The following is a 13,240-nucleotide window of genomic DNA, read 5'->3' on the forward strand; positions in this document are numbered from 1 at the left end:
TTTGTCCTGGGCTGACAACATAGGTGTGGGTTCTTGTTGTCTTGTCAGAAAAATTGTCTCACAGTAGACAGTGCTAATGGCAGCTTGTGCTCCTATTATGAAAATGTAATTAGTTTTTAAAAGGCTAGCAGAGTGTGTTAACTTTTATTATGAAATTTTCTGGTACCTGGAATTTTTACCTTTATATCAGGTTAAATTTGAGAATGAGAGGTGCTGAGAGCCCTCATTTCATACACACTTGAATGGAGGGAACCCAATTTGCTGCAAGAGCCATTCAGCAATGACATGGCTTCTGAGAATTTATTCTAATATGGGTTTTCATCACTCGAAACTGTGTGTGTGCTATAAGCACATTGAATTTAATTGGAAAAGTTCCAGTTCATGTTTCTCAGCATTCGTCTTTTCCTATGAAGGTCTAAAGTGAAACAGAGAGTCTTGTTGCTATAAATCAATTGCACATTCAGTCTTGAGCCAGTTAACTGAGAAGTTGATTTTTCAGCCAATGACCACAGCTGCATATCTCTTTTTGATGAGCTGCAAACTAGGAAAATATTTGTCGCGAAGTATTAGCTAAAGCTGTGCATCACCTGTTCAAAGACTTTCATTGGTCTACTTTGAGATATAAATAAGCTAAGTCGTAGGACTAAAACTGAAAAGTGTCAAATTATCTACAAATGAAAAAAATAAAATACTTACATGTAAAATGCTATAGCTATTTTTTAATATCTGAGTGCATTTGGCCAATAACAGTAGATTATATTCTGTTTTTTAAGTATTTTTGCAGTTTATCAACTTGCCAGTTAAGTGATTTATTTAATTCTTTGTATGAAATCATCTTTGCAACAAAATGGAACTTCTTCCTTTTGATTAATATGATTTTTTTTTCTAATTATTTTCTAATTATTTTCTAATTATTCTAGTGACATGAGTAACTTCTATTTAATATGTTATGCATTATATTTATCTCTGATTAAATCTGGTTACTCTATATGTAATTCTTATAGAAACCTTAAATAATTATACAACACTTGTTTCTTTGCTCTGTACTACTTAGATATCATTTATCAGGATGTACTTTCTTTAAAACTGCTCTCATTCCTATAAATATCTTGTTCTGCTACTACTATTTACTGTACTTACTTTTTTTCTTCTGAAGACTCATCAGTGGATCAGTCTCACTGCTTTCTTTAAATACATAATTTATTTTTCCTCCAAACCTTCATTGAGCACAATGGTGGGACCAGGTCCTTTGGCTGCTGCCCTCACTTATTCCTGTTCTTTTCCATCACATTCTTTTTCTAAGTGCAAACTTTATTTGCTTCTCAGCTCTTTGCTTGTTATTGTTCCCATTTTACTGAGTAATTTTCAAAAAAGTGTCTTGGTTATGCAACCATCAACCACTGTTTTCTTATCTTCTGTTGACCCAAGATTTAAATTAAAATATTCAAATCCTTGTAAGTAAAGATTTCTGGCAGTGTTATTGCATGCTGTTTATTCCCTATTGGTCATTTAAAATATTAGATCGGTCTATGTTAGCAAGTAGTGGGGCTTGATGAGATTAACATTTGACATCTCCAAAGCATGTAAAATTAAATGCTCAGAAGTTTGACTACTCATGGAGTTTGAAACACTTTTTTTTTTTGTGTGTGTGTGTGTGTGTGTGTGTGTGTGTGATGGCACCCAAGAATGCCAAATTAAAACTTAATAAATTTAAGCAGTGTTTACTTCTTTAACATGAGAAATTTGTACATACTTACAAGGTAAATAGAATACTTCCAGTATGTTCCTGTTTTTATGCTTCTTCCTATGAGCAAAACACCTACTTGCTGGGATAACTGTGTGCGTAGTACAGACGAGGAAGCTGTGTGCAAAACTGAGCCATACTAATGGTTCATTTACAGGGATAGCACTGCATCTCTTGTTGATACTAATTATGTATGTACCTTTCCATTTATGTATATTAACATACATGTAGAAAGCTAAATAGACCTAAAGCTTGGCATAGATACAGATAAATATATAATAATTAACTTTTGAAGGAAAAATTCCTACTTTTGTTAGTGTCAAATACTCCCAAAATATGTCTTAGCATAGTACAATGGATCTTGTCTACATAATAGGAAAAGGTGTTATTTGACAAATTTGGAGAAGTATATTCTTTTTAACGTATATGTGTATGTCTGTATGTGAACACATATACCCAAACACAAGTGTATAAATTCATAATCTACTTTTCTTTAAACATATTTTAGTCTCAACAAAATTACTCAAATTACAAATTACTCTCAACAAAAAATGTGCACTGTCATAATACATTTGTGAAGCTTAAGAGTAGGTAAGTTTTCATAGAATCTTTAAGGTTGGAAAAGACCTCCAAGATCATCTGGTCCAACCATCACCCTACTACCAATGTCACCCACTAAACCATGTCCCTAAGCACCAGGTCTAACCTTTCCTTGAACACCCCCAGGGACACAACCACTTCCCTGGGCAACCCATTCCAAAGCCTGACTACTCTTTCTGAGAAGAAATGTCTCCAAATTTCTAACCTAAACCTCCCCTGGCACAACTTTAGGCCATTCCCTCTAGTTCTGTTTCTAATTACTTGTGAAAAGAGGATGACCCCCAGCTCCCCACACCTTCCTTTCAGGTAGTTGTAGAGAGCAATAAGGTCTCCCCTGAGCCTATTCTTCTCCAGATGAATGTTTTAGATTTAGAATATTGAAATGTCTGAAGCACATTTCTAAAACTTCGAACTATACATTCAAAAAGTATTTTATTCAATTATAGCTTTCTTAAGTAGGCTCAGTTTCATGTGAAGAAAAAGGACTTTTACAAACAGATAGGCCTAATCAATTCACACGGTGATTGTAGAGTCTCATGCCCTTGATTTGTTGATACGCAATATTTCAGCAATTGTTAACAGTGATTGTTGGTCTGGTTAAATTATTTCCTATCTCCCTTTGATTTTCCAAAAGTTCCATTTAGATTGTATAAAATTTGTAGTGTGTATATATATATATATATAATTAAGGTAATTAATTTAAAATGATTTGGCAAATAATCCAGTCAAAATCACAGAATCACAAAATGGTTGAGGTTGGAAGAGACCTTCAGAGATTATCTAGTCCAACCCCCCTAGGGTCACCTAGGCAGGGTCACCTAGAGCATGTTACACAGGATCGCATCCAGGTGGGTTTTGAATATCTCCAAAGAAGGAGATTCTACAACCTCTCTGGGAAGCCTGTTCCAGTGCTCTGTCACCTGTACTGTAAAGAAGTTCTTCCTCATATGGCGATGAAACCTCTTGTGGTTCATTTAATAACCATTAACCGTTTTCCTATCACTGGCCACCACTGAGAAGAGTTTGGCCCCATCCTCTTTACATTGGCCCCTTAAGTATTTATAGAAGTTGATAACATCCCCTCTCAATCTCCTCTTCTCTAAGCTAAACAGGCCCAGATCACTTAGTCTTTCCTCATAAGACAAATGCTTCAATCCCTTAATCATCTTCGTGGCTTTACACTGGACCCTCTCTAGAAGTTCTACATCCCTCTTGTACTGGGGAGCCCAGAACTGCACACAATATTCCAGGTGTGGCCTAAACTGAGTAGAGAGGGAGGTATCACTTCTCTCGATCTGCTGTCCACACTCCTCCTGATGCAGGCTAGGATCCCATTGGCTTTCTTGGCCACATGGGCACAATGCTGGCTCATGGTTAACTTGTCCACCACGACCCCCAGGTTCCTCTCTGCAGAGCTGAAATGTCAAGTCAATGCATGTAAATTAATTCTGAGATAAATTAATTCAATTTCTCTCTGCAAAATTATTTTGTCTAAAACGGTTTAAGATAATATTTCAAATTTAAAGAAATGTTTATGCATCATTTTCTACTATTATCATAATTATCTTCTTAATGTAGAATATAATAACACTGTAAAGATAGAAGGAATGGTGGCAAACTTCCTTGACACTTTCCTTAACTACCAGTCCTAACAGTGACAGAACAGATCTGCCGGAGGGTAGGAAGACCCTGCAGAGGGACCTGGACAGATTGGATCAATGGGTTGAGGCCAGTGGGATGAAGTTCAATAAAATCAAGTGCCAGATCCTGCACTTTGGTCACAACAACCCTATGCAACACTACAGGTTTGGGGCAAAGTGGCTGGAAAGCTGTGCAGAGGAAAAGGATCAGGGGGTGTTGGTCGACGCTCTCCTGAACATGAGCCGGCAGTGTGCCCAGGTGGCCAAGAAGGCCAACGGCATCCTGGCTTGTGTCAGGAATAGTGTAGCCAGAAGGACCAGGGAGGTGATCGTCCCCCTGTACTTTGCTCTGGTGAGGCCACACCTTGAGTACTGTGTTCAGTTTTGGGTCCCTCACTATAAGATAGACATTGAGGCCCTGGAGTGTGTCCAGAGAAGGGATACAAAGCTGGTGAAGGGTCTGGAGCACAAGTACTATGAGGAGCAGCTGAGGGAACTGGGGTTGTTGAGTCTGGAGAAGAGGAGGCTCAGGGGATACCTTATTGCTTTCTACAACTGCCTGAAAGGAAGTTGTGCAGAGCTGGAGCCTTGTCTCACAGAAAACTAGTGATAGGACAAGAGGGAATGGCCTCAAGTTTCACCGGGGAGGTTTAGGTTGTAAATTAGGATAAACTTCTCAGAAATAGTGGTTAGGCATTGGAATGGGGTACCCAGGGAGGTGCCCAGGGACATGGAATAGTGGGTGATATCAGTGGTAGTGGGGATGGATGGACCAGATGATCTTGAAGGTCTTTTCCAACACTAATGATTCTATGATTGTGTGATATTTTATTCAAGTAGACCACTTTAAACATACAGTTCTGTCTTGAATACATGTGTAAAATCTAAAAATGAAAACCAGAAAAAAATAGTCACGTCTCTCTCTAAGCAAGATGTTATTTCCTCATCAAGCAATATATTGGAAAAAAAAAAAACAAAATATTATATTCATAAAAGTGAGGACTAGATTGAAAAATCAGGTGTGTACAAGTGGTTTCAAAGTACAGAATATTTAGCATGGACTGCATCACCTGAATCATGTATGTTAATATAGAATCCGGATAACACAAAATATACATAAAACCATTAATGTTTGAGCCTAATAATGTTTAATGGGTGACTTGCTTTAGAGGATCTTTTTATATGATGCACACATCACCGTAGAGAGATGCTGACAATAGATAGACCAAATCAGATGTGAGTGGATGTGTATACAGAAGCTAATGCATACTTTTAAAATATTTTATATTTTGCTCACATTGAAAATGCATGTGCATGAAGATTAACATTTTCTCAGACTAGGAAGCTGAGGTTCTGTCTTTGTCTGCTTTGTTTTAATAGGGATTTACATGGTGAATTTTCTAATCAAACACTAAACCTGTGCTATGACTTGATAAGAGTGCTACTGGACATTGTGAAAGGTAATTCAGCTTTACTTTATTTCTATCAGTGATTGTGAAGAATTAAAGCCATAAATTTTCAATGTTGACTGAATGTAAGCAAAAGTCTGGTCTTTCAAGTTGACATTTGTAGCACTGAAATCCCTGACTTATTTAAAGAAGCAAGAAGATGGTGCATTTTCTGTTTATTTTTTATTGTCCATCATAGTAAAGCGATTGAGCCTTTAGGAAAGCACACATTTGTATCAGCAGTGAGCCTGCCTGATATATAAGGACATATATTAGTTTATGAATAATTTAAATTAATAGTTTGTGAAATACATGGATGTTTTAAAAGACATGCTACCTATTAGTTAGGTGTATTTGCAATGTTTCCCAAAAGAAATGAAACTTTCTAATACTTACATTAGATATTTGACTATTTCTCAGTTTTATTGGGTTTTGGGTTGTCTGTAAGACTTCTTAATAATTTTAATATTATGAATATGCTTTCAAAAACAGTGGCATCTATTAAGATAAATTTGCTGAGATACAGGCTCTCGTCTCATTGTCTAATGCTGAATAAACTTTGTGTTTAGCAGCTTCTCCCTCTGTAAAAACCTCATTTTATAGACCTGATGTTATGTTCTTGACCTTTGCCATGGCTACAACCCTAGGGCATTTGGGCTGTCAGAAAATAAAAAATAAAGAATAAAATAAAAAAAAAGTAGCGAAAAGAGAAAAAGGATGATGAAAGTTACAGAAGGCAAAAAGCTTAGTAAAGTGCTGATGAATTTCTTGCTATCAGATAGTTTTCACTTCACCTCCATTGCTGTCACATTTCCTTAAATAGCAGAGAGACTTTTCACTAATGGACAGTGGAGGTTGTTTGGCTGATGAGAACTTGCAGAGGCAACCTGCCATGTGTCTTTATCTTTTACACTGAGGTGAAACAAGCTTGTCTGGTTACAGATAAGTGTCAAAGAAGCAGTCCTATTCAGACGTACCTGTCACTAATTTATCTTTTTATTTATTTATTTATTTATTTAGTGCTCACATATACTGCTCTATGTGCAATAGAGCATCAAATTGCTTTCTGCTGGGAGTAGGTCATATTCTGGGGTAATCAGAACCATGCTACTTGATTCATATAGACTGTTTCTATCAAGATCTTGGCAGCTGAATTCTCCATCTAGTCAGAGATTTCACAGTAGATTTTTTTTTTAAATGATAAAAGCTGATAATTGTTTAATACAATGTAGATAACAATCATTATGTTTTTGTGTAGCTTCTATAAAACCAATTGAATGGCTGCTGACTGCCAAGTCAAGATTCATAAAGTCTTTCAATTTCTGTTAGTTAAACTTTTTGTTGCTGTTACTATAAATTAAATATATATTGATATTTTAATATATATCAATTTTTTGTTACTAAATTTCTTGTTCTAGCATTAGTGAGCACTAGTGACCTTTGTGAGGGTCAGAGGAGGGGGCTGTTGGGCAACAGAAATAAATCTCAGGCTTATTTTTCATGAGGTTTGCTGAAGCCTGATTGTCCAAAAATCCTGAATTCCTGATCCTGAAAGCAAATTATCTTGCAATTTTAAAACAATGTATTTTTCTAAATGTTTACTAGCATGATTGCAGTAAATGACATGTGAACTCAAGCTATTTATATTTTTATTGCAACATAATTTCTTCCATAGTTGTGGGTATTTAAAAGTTTTTTTTTTTTCTGTCATTTCACAAATTGTGATATGAAAATAAGTCCAAAGAAAAGGACATGTAAACTATGATATAAAAACTATATTTACGATATTGTAGAAATTTTTACTCACAGACTTTATACCTGCAAAATATGTTTTTACATCAATTCATGGTTTTTAATTTAGAATTGAATATTCTGTACTAGCATACAGGTACAGGTATATATACAGGTACAACTCCTTATCCACTGAATGGTCCACCCATCAAATCCATATCTCTCCAATTTGAAAACCAGGATGTCATGTGGGATCATGTCAAAGGCCTTACAGAAATCCAGGTAGATGACATTGGTCGGTCTTCCTTTGTCAACTGATGCAGTCACTCCATCATAGAAGGCCACCAGATTGGTCAGGCACAATTTACTCTTGGTGAAGCTGTGCTGCCTGTTTTGAATCACCTCTTTGTCTTGCATGTGCTTAGACATTGCTTCCAGGAGGATCTTCTCCATGATCTTGCCAGGCACAGAGGTGAGGCTCACTGGTCTGTAGTTCCCTGGGTTCTCTTTTCTACCCTTTTTAAAAATGGAGTGGCTTCCCTTCTTCCAGTTACCAGGGACTTCACCTGACTGCCAGGACTTTTCAAGTATAATGGAGACAGGCTCGGCAACTACATCAGCCAGTACCCTCAGGACCCTGGGATGCATGTCATCAGGCCCCATAGATCTGTTCCTGTTAAGTTTCATCAGGTGGTCTTGAACCTGCTCTTCACTTACAGTTGGAGGGACTTTGCTCTTGCAGCCTCCATCTATGGGTTCAAGGATGCCTGACTGTCAGTGAAGACTGAGGCAAAGAAGCTGTTGAGTACCTCAGCCTTCTCCATGTCTGTCGTTAACAGATCTCCCTTCTCATCCATCAGAGGGGGTACACTCTCCTTGTCCTTTCTTTTCTGAACAATGTATCTATAGAATCCCTTCCTGTTATTCTTTGCGTTCCTTGCCAAGCCCAGTTCCATCTGTGCCTTGGCTTTCCTTATCCCATCCCTGCACATCCAGACAGCATCCCTTTACTCTTCACAGGCCATGGGACCCTGCTTCAGCTGCCTGTTCATTTCTTTCTTGCGCCTCAGTTTGACCAGCAGCTCTTTGCTCAGCCATCCCAGTTCTCTGCACTCCCTGCCCAATTTTTTACTTAGGGAGAGATTTCTTGCACTCAAAGGAAAACATCCTTAAAATGGAAAGGAAAACATCCTTAAAGAGTCTCCAGCTCTGCTCAGCTCCTTTGTCCCTAAGGACGGTGTTCAAGGGGATTTCATCTATTAGGTCTTTAAACAGCTTGAAGTTTACTCTTTGGAAGTTCAGGGTCTTGACTTTGCTCTTTGCCAGGCCCATATTCCTTGAGATCACAAAATCATCCAGGGTGTGGTCACTGCAGCCCAGACTGCCTCCAGTCTTAACCTTTTTAATGAGCTCTTCCATGTTGGTGAGCACTAGGTCAAGTAACACTTCTCTGGTTAGTTTGTCTAATACCTGGAACAGGAAGTTATCCACAGTGCACTCTAGGAATGTTCTGGATTGCTTACAGCCTGCTGTGTAGTTTTCCCAGCAGATATCCGGGTGGTTAAAGTCCCCTATCAGGATGAGAGTGTGCAAGCGTGACACTTGCAGTTGAAGCAAGAATGCCTCATCCACAGGCTCCCCTTGATAGGGTGGGCTGTAGTAGACCGTAACCACAAGGTGTCCTTTACTGGTGCAGTCTTTAACTCTCACTCACAAGCTGTCAACCTGTCCGTGGCTGTTTCTCAGAGGCATCTCTTCACAATCAATCCCTTCCCTAATATAGAGGGCATTACCCCCTCCCTTACTTTCCTGTGTATCCCTTCTGAAGAGTTTGTAGCCCTCTATTGCAATATTCCAGTTATGTGATCCATCCCACCACATGTCCATGACAGCAATCAGGTCATATTTGTCTAATTGTGCCATGGTTTCCAATTTCTCTTGCTTGTTTCCCATGCTGCATGTATTGGTGTAGAGGCACTTCAGCTGGACAGTTGGTCATATCCCATTTCCAGAACCCTTTCTTATTGTATTGGGACAGTTCACAAATATTTCCCTATTGTTACTTAGAGTGATAGCATTCTCAGATATGCTTTCTTCACTCAGAGGTGCATCCCCTTCCCGCACTGCATATAGTTTAAATCCCTCCTGATGAGTCCAGCCCCACTCTTGCCCCACCTGGTCAGCTGTGCCCCATCCGGTGCCAGCATGCCTTGTCCCTCAAAAACACATCCAAAGTCGTAGAACCCAAAACCTTGGGCACTGCACTAGCCTCAAAGCCAATCATTCACTCATCCCATTTGTCTTTCTTCCTGGGTCCCGGTCACCAACTGGGAAGACAGAGGAGAACACTACTTGTGCTCCCGATCCCTTCAACATCTTTCCAAGGGACATAAACACCTTTTTGATATTTATTACAGCTTCGTTTGATCCTACTTGAAAACATAGGAAGGAGTGGTAGTCTTTGGGACCCACCATCTTTGGTAGCCTCTTTGTTATATCACAAATACAGGCCCCAGACAGGCAACAAACCTCTCTGGAGAGGTTGTCCGGATGGCAAATGGGAGCCTTGGTGCCTCTCAGAGAGGAGTCTTCAACGACTAACATCCTTTGTGCCTTCTTTGTGGCACTGGTTTTAATGAAGTTGGGAGACTGAGCCAACTTTGTGTGGTTGGCCTTTCTGAGTTCTCTGTGGTTGGTCTTTCTGAGGTCTTTACTAGTTCTCCCAGAGCCTCCTCTCTCCTGTCTTAGAACCTCATATCTATTGTGCAGGCTCATTTCAGGGGCAGGAGGGAGACTCCGCCTCTGGCTCCAATCAGAGACAAGGGTCCACTCTCCCTTGTCCTGTGAGTCAAGTCTTTCAAATGTTCCTCTTTTGGGCTGCAAGCTTGTTTCCCTACCCCTTGCCTGGACTTAAGGCAGGGCTGTTGCTTGGATTATTGATATTTTATTTTTTATATTTTATATTAATACTTATGAAGGCTTTATGAAACATACCTTATTAGATCAATCATGTAGAATTCACAGTATTAAACTGAAAAATCCTTCACACTTATAATCTGTAAATTAGACAATGAACTTCAACCTTATATATATATATTGATAAGCCTCATGGTTTATACACTGACAAATACAGTACATATATTTCGATGCATTCATAGACATCTAACTCTTATTAAACTTAAGTTTTTCAGGAGCACAAAACCAAAACTATGTTTAGTTAAACAATATTGCAGGTCAACCTTGAGTTTCAAATTCTGAACAGGAAATGGCATCACATGAAAGTCAAGTATTTTTCCTCCTTTGTAAAATATTGTTTGAGTTGAAGTTTGTGCATGTGATGCTACAGATGTTAAGCTTACTGCATAGTAAAAATCTGTACACAGTACTTATATTACCTCATACAATATTTTTCCCTTTTAGATGAAAATACCTTTTGCTGACATTTTTATATACATTTTTAATGTGTGGGAAATGCGTTCTGAATATCACAAATGTTCTTCCAGTGCTTGTGTCACTCACTCAACAGATTTTTATATTCATCGTTGTTTTATTTATAGTCATAATTTAAACTGCGTCTGTGCTTGTTTTTAGGAAAGCATTTTTTTTTTGCATGGAAAGCAAAAGATAACTAACCACAAGACAAAGAAAGTAAATCCATTATAACTAATTACTAGTTAAACAAAAATTGGCATGAGAATATCAGTAGAATCCTAGGGAATTACAGTGAGGCCTAGTTCTAGAAATTCAAGCTTCACTGATTAAGTTCCATCTTCTGGTGGCCTGTATGATAGATAACCTATCACAAAGAAGATGAACTGTCCAGTAATTCCACACCAATATTTCCAAGCCCGGTACGATCATCTGTGAAGAAAAGAAAGAAATGAAGGTATAAGCCTCGTGCTGAATGAAGGAGAATTGTTCCTCCATAATTCCAAAAAAACACTTTCATTTCTTTTCATTTATGAAGAGCTCTTGGCTTGCTGATCTCTGGTGACAAAACATAAATATCTCTCTGTAAAGCTTTATTATTCTCTAATACAACTGGCTATCATTTGTAAACACATAAAATGACTTTCTTTGCTTAAATGTGAAACTGAAATGGTCAACCAACTACAACAGTATTCAATATTTAAACGTGAAAAAGTTTGGCAAAATATAATTTTAAATTGTTATATAAATATTTTGATACTATGATAAAAACCTTAAGTAAATGTGTGAGATACACTGAGTCCATTGTCATAATAAAGATAAATGAGAGGCAACTTGAATATCAAAATGAACATTATTTACAGATTCAAAATGAATTTGTCCTCTCCACTGATTAGAAGGAGAGGCAACTAGTAGTCAGAAGCTGTAGCTGTGATGAAACATTGTCTTCCATTCACACTTATGTACACTGAGGTTACTTACTGGGATGCAACAATATTAAGATCTTTGTGTCTTCCTGGAAAAGTCATGTTCCTGACACACTAGGACAAATGCAAACATTTCCTACAAGTTTTTTTTTTATTTTATTTTTTTTTTTTAGTCTTATGAACTTGTGAAATCAACTTTTCATTGTAAAGATACAACTGAATATTTTAATTTTATTTTAGTAGGACTTGCAAGAATTTGTAGTGTTCTGAGAATCTAGTGAATGCTTACTCACTGATTAAAGCACTAGGACTGCTTTACACACATTTTTCACACATCTTTAAAAATTTACAAATTTTATCAACATTATATAACTACTCACTATTCTCTGACATCATATAGATTTCAGTTACTTGGAAACCAACAAGAATCTGATGTAAGAAGTTTTCTGGAAATGAGAACTTTGTGCTTATCAAAGATACTAAATTAATGATACTAAATTAATCCTCCTTCAAACCTTTCATTAGTCCTTCAGTCTTTTTCCTCTCATTTCTTCTCTCTCTCTTTTTTTTTTTTTTTTTTTTTTAAATTCTGAATTGGTTTTCTTTCAAAGAAATAGACAAAAGAAAAAGAAAAATACCACACCTACCAACAGGTACAGCTGTGAAAACCCGTCATGCCACAATCTGTGACTTGCTTACTTAATTCAGCAGTCTGTCAGAAATGTAACAGTCCCTCAACCCATTCATCTTAATGGATGCATTAACTGAAGCTGGTACACTGCAGTGGCAATATTTATTCAGTTTCTTTAATTTCAATAGGTTATATTATTTTTTGTCTTTTCTGGAACTGTGGTTGTTGTTTGCAACTGTAAGAAAAATCTTATTTATGGAACAGGAGTTACACCACCCTAAATTAATTATATATAGGCTAGGTGCTTTATGAGATTTATTGCTCTGCACCTCACAAGACTGAGCCCTTCACATACAAAACTACTGTTCCTGTAATACACAGGACATCATAAATATGAGAAAGGCAGAGACATTTTATGAGTCTCAGTTTTTCATTTAAATGCACAGTGATACTATTATAATGGCTAATTGGTTTGTGCAAGATTATTCCAGCATAAAGTAATAGACATAAAGCTTCTGTGAACTGTGACTTGTGTATTGTCCCATTTGTTGCAAATAAGGGTGCTGACCATAAAATGCTTTTTTTTTTTTTTTTTCCTTGATGAGTGTAACTGTTCTATTCTGTAAGATTTAATTACAAATTGACTAGCTTGAATTTATACAAGGCTTTGGAGACCAGGTTTTTGGCATGGCAGCTTAAAATAATTTTCTCTCTTCCCTTTGATCTGAAAATCAGGATTTGTATAGAAAAAAGAAAAAGAAAAAGAAAAAGAAAAAGAAAAAGGCAAGCATATTATTTTGTGCAAACTATATGTCAGTTTAAGAATTCTCTGAAGAATTCTGCTTGTGCCCAGTATTTGTGTATTGTCTTGTCAGGTGTGCATAAATCATGACTTCAGTAGGTAAAAGCTGGATTTTGCAGGCCACTGTTGAACACTTTATTCTCTATATCTGCCTGATTAAGGATTACTATATTCAGCATCTAAGAACATATTGATCTTTTTTTTTTTTTTTTTTTTGTCATGATCTTCCTGAAACTTGGCAGAAAATCTGAGAGTTTGGGCCTAAGGTGAAAACTGCAGAAAATGCCTG

General features: G+C 37.2%; 1 protein-coding gene across 5 annotated transcripts in view; it reads left to right on the forward strand.

The window, feature by feature from the left end:
* MGAT4C (MGAT4 family member C) overlaps positions 1 to 13,240 on the forward strand; it is a 419,195-nt gene that overhangs the window by 184,294 nt on the left and 221,661 nt on the right. For all 5 annotated transcript variants that reach the window (XM_066995539.1, XM_048061021.2, XM_048061022.2 and 2 more), the window contains one exon: positions 5,365 to 5,444. The gene's annotated coding sequence lies outside the window, so the exon portion shown is untranslated. The remainder of the gene's footprint in view (positions 1 to 5,364; positions 5,445 to 13,240) is intronic.

This window comes from Anser cygnoides, chromosome 1 (assembly GCF_040182565.1).
Source record: "Anser cygnoides isolate HZ-2024a breed goose chromosome 1, Taihu_goose_T2T_genome, whole genome shotgun sequence".
Lineage (NCBI taxonomy): Eukaryota > Metazoa > Chordata > Aves > Anseriformes > Anatidae > Anser > Anser cygnoides.